Below are 3,897 nucleotides of genomic sequence, written 5' to 3'. Positions count from 1 at the left end.
ACTAAAGATATTGAGCACCTTGTGGTCTTTGACAATCATATCGTTTTTGATAAAGTGTCTATTCAAAGTTATTTTGCCTATTTAAAAAATGAAATTGTTTATTTTCTTGTTATTGAGTTGCAAGTGTGTGTATATGTATTGTGGATGCAAGTCCTTTATCAATTACATGTTTTGCAAATATTTTCCAAGTCCATGGCTTGCCCCTCCATCTTCATTACACCGTCTCTTGAAAAACAAAAGTGTGAAACTCTGAGGAAATCTGATCTGTCTTCTTCATTAAGTCTACCATCTTTGTTAATGTTTTCTAAATTTCTTGTGATGCTGTCCTAAAATCATTTCAAAATAGAAATTAGAGATTGTCATTGTTGCAGAATTTTATGAAAGTAATATAAATGGCGAGGTAACTTTCTATGCCCGCAGTTAACCAAATCGAAGGATATCTAGAACAGATTTTAGTTTATGCACTGTGTCGCCAGTTGAAGCCTTTTAATTTGTATATTATATCTAATAGGAAGTCACCAGACTTCAGATGGTGAGGGAAACTTGAAAACTCAAACACGGTATTATGTATCCTCTCCTAATAAGACATTTTAAATTATTGTTATTATTTTAAATCTCTGGGCTTCCTTCTTTGGTATTCAAGTTATTTTCATATTTTTAACAAATAAAGGCATATCTTTCATCACAATTGTTTTTTGAAAATCTCTAGAGATCTGACTTGCCCCTTTCTCCCCAGATGCTTAATTTAGACAGAACAGTATCATTTGTCCTGAATCAGCTTTTGTCCACTGCTCAGAATTGATTCCGGTTTATTTCATGACCAGGAAATTGCATATTATCCAAAAGCATCACTTCACATTATGTCCTAATAAAGTACCCTACTCTCCTCGGTGATAAATTAAATTAAAATTATCTATGACAACTTCCGTGGTCTAATTTTAGAGGATCCCCAATCTCTTCTCCACCCTAGTCTCCTCCTGTCATATCGTTTTATTATCCCATTTCAATTACTAAACAATGAAGTTTCCAAACAGATCTCCCACAGAACAACCATTTGTTCAATAAAAATGTTACACTACATTCAACTTTCTCGTAAGTCAACTGTAAGTTGAAATTCTGTTTTTAAGGCCTCTTCCAAGATACTGGGAGTACATTAGAAAAGAGATATTGCATTTGGTTGATAATAGTTATCTTTGAACCTTTTCTATATAATTAATAACCATTCAAAAAGAAAGTTCAAGGGGCGCCTGGGTGGCTCAGTGGTTAAGCGACTGCCTTCGGCTCAGGTCATGATCCTGGAGTCCCGGGACCGAGTCCCGCATCGGGCTCCCTGCTCGACAGGGCGTCTGCTTCTCTCTCTGACCGTCCCCCCTCTCATGTGCTCTCTCTCATTCTCTCTCTCTCAAATAAATAAATAAAATATTAAAAAAAAAAAAGAAAGTTCAAATGAGAGACAACAAAAGCAGTTTCTAAATGTGTGATGCCTAATATGGGAAATAAATCCGTACAACTAAAATATTGCTGACCACATCCTTCTGGGCTTCATAGCGACACCACCAATTTTGCTTTATATGTATTCCTTCTTCTCAAGTATTCAAAGAATGGAATAGACATTTTATTCTTAATTTTCAAAATTTTCATGACTATATTAGGATATTACCTTTTTTTTTTTTTCTCACAAATCAGAAAACAAGGGGCTACCATTATCTTTGCACATTTTCAGTAAGAGAGCCAAAATAAGAACAATTCTGGCTAATCTCATCTGGGATCTTAATTAGCACTGCAAGTTTAATTTTGTGAGTTAAAAATAATATCACTCCTGAGAAACAATGCCAAAATTATTATGCTGATGCAATGCATTGCAGGCATAATGAAGAAATACTTCAGCAACCATGAGCTAACACACTAGTTGGAGGCATGAGGAACACCCATAGGGGCTCTTTAGGGTGTAGACATAACTCACTGCTGCTGACATTGTGGGAACCTCTGTGGCAAGAGGGACGGGATACTCTTGAGAGCTGGGCTTGTCATTGGGGCACAGGACCCAGAGCCCGACCGTGGTGGTCAGGGTGTGAAGAGGTGAAGGCCAAAGGGAAGGCTGGTGTTGGACCAACAGCTCCTCATCAGCCAGGTCTGCAAAGGCTCTATGAGTGACACCAATGGGATCAAAACCCAAGTTGGTTGTTCAGAAGAACCAAAGCCACATGCTGTTTGCCGGCATCGAGGACAGCACTGGGATTGCTCTGTGGGCTGGTCACCAGGGCGGTGGGGAGCTGTCGATAGGAGGGAACCTGCTTGGGAAGGGCTGGGACAGCAGAAGTCACCAGAATGACGACTGTGACCCGGTCAGGGCCCTTGCAGAAAGAGACCGTGCCCTGGATGAGCCAGTGGGGATGTCTGCACTGGATTTGGACAAACCAGATGGAGGGAAATGTGCATGACTGCAGACATCTGCTGGAAATCCCCAGCTTTCCCAATGCTGGGAGAATCTGAGCCTCGCTGGTGGGGGATCATACCTCTGCAGTGGTGTCACTCATTCTTATTCTTATCCACTGAACCCATGTGTCGCTGAAGATGATTGGGGTTTGATTTATGTAATTCTTCAAGTAGCTTCTGTTCATATCCTTGGTGCTCACCCACCTGCATTTCCTCTTTTGTAAAGCTGGCCTCCTCATCCCCAATTCACGTAGATACTTGGGGTCAGGCTTTGGAGGCTGCGAATTCTCTCGGGAGTAACTGCAGTATTTACTGGTACCTGAGATGCTATCGGGGTCCCACCAGCCACCGTCGCCTTGTTGACGAGCTGTGTGGTCGAGTGCCTTCTGACCGGATGCGGGTTTCATGAGCTTGGACCTTGCGAACCCGCACCTGAGGGGCTGTGACTGATGACATCTTCATGTATTTTACCCAACTTCCCAAATACTCTGGTCATTTTCAAACCTCTGAAGCTGCTAGGTGCTGAGCCAGACCTACAAAAGACCGGGGGCGGGGGGGGGAGGGGTGTCTTGTATAACACAAACACTAGCCAAATGTTTCAATTTTCTGGTGTTTTCTGTTTTCTCTCATTGCCGTTTCTGGTTTTTCTTATTCTTTATGCTTTGCAGTTCTTCCTGGGACAGCGGCTTATAAACTGCTGGGTTTTCCAGATATTCCACATGAGGGACAAAGCCCATTATCGTCAGCGTGAAGTCGATGACAAAAGTCCATAAACCTGATAGCACAGGAAGGACTTGATACCACCTGTCCCCAAGGCTCCATGCAAAGAGGACATTCCACAGGGTGTCCTTTGTGTCAGGACTGGGAGACGTCTTCCCGCTTATTAAACAGCAGCAAAGATTTGCAATGGTTCAAGGGCCAAGGAAGTCCAGCACCGAGAACTAAATTGTGGGACTTCACAGACCCGCCTGCCTGGCCCTACTTTGCCCTTACCCTGCTCCCCGTGCTGCCTTGTCTTCTCTGGAGGCCAACAAATGAGGGTTCGGGAAGCTTCAGAATGGCTCCCCGGCTTCAGGCAGTCCGACCCTTGTGGCTGAGATGGGCGCTGGGCTCTCACCAGGCTCTGCGGCCGGACGGGCCAACGTCCTGCATTCAGGTAAGACCTAGTTTCTCTTTCCTGGTTGTTGTATGGCTATGATTTTTTCAATCCTATTTGAAAAGTCGCTGCCTCATCCAAGTTCACTAAGACATCTCTTATGTCTTTTCTCTTTGAAGTTTCATGTTTTAGTTCCTCCATTTAGATCTATGATCCATTTCAAGGTAATTCTTGTGCATGGTGTCAAGTAAATATTGAGGGTCATTTTCATTCATATGTATATCCATCTTTTGCTGCAGAATCTATTGGAAAGACAATCCTTTCCCCCCTTGAATTACTCTGGGGATTTCTGCCAAAAAAATCCT

The 3,897-nt window shown here is 42.8% G+C and overlaps 1 pseudogene; it reads right to left on the bottom strand.

Moving 5' to 3' along the window:
• Nucleotides 1-2,320: 2,320 nt before the first annotated feature.
• Nucleotides 2,321-3,207, bottom strand: LOC118026794 (annotated as a pseudogene).
• Nucleotides 3,208-3,897: the final 690 nt, after the last annotated feature.

The sequence above is a fragment of the Mirounga leonina genome, unplaced genomic scaffold, assembly GCF_011800145.1.
Source record: "Mirounga leonina isolate KUSES-001 unplaced genomic scaffold, KU_Mleo_1.0 Mir_321, whole genome shotgun sequence".
Taxonomy (NCBI): domain Eukaryota; kingdom Metazoa; phylum Chordata; class Mammalia; order Carnivora; family Phocidae; genus Mirounga; species Mirounga leonina.
This window is presented reverse-complemented; position numbering and strand designations above follow the sequence as displayed.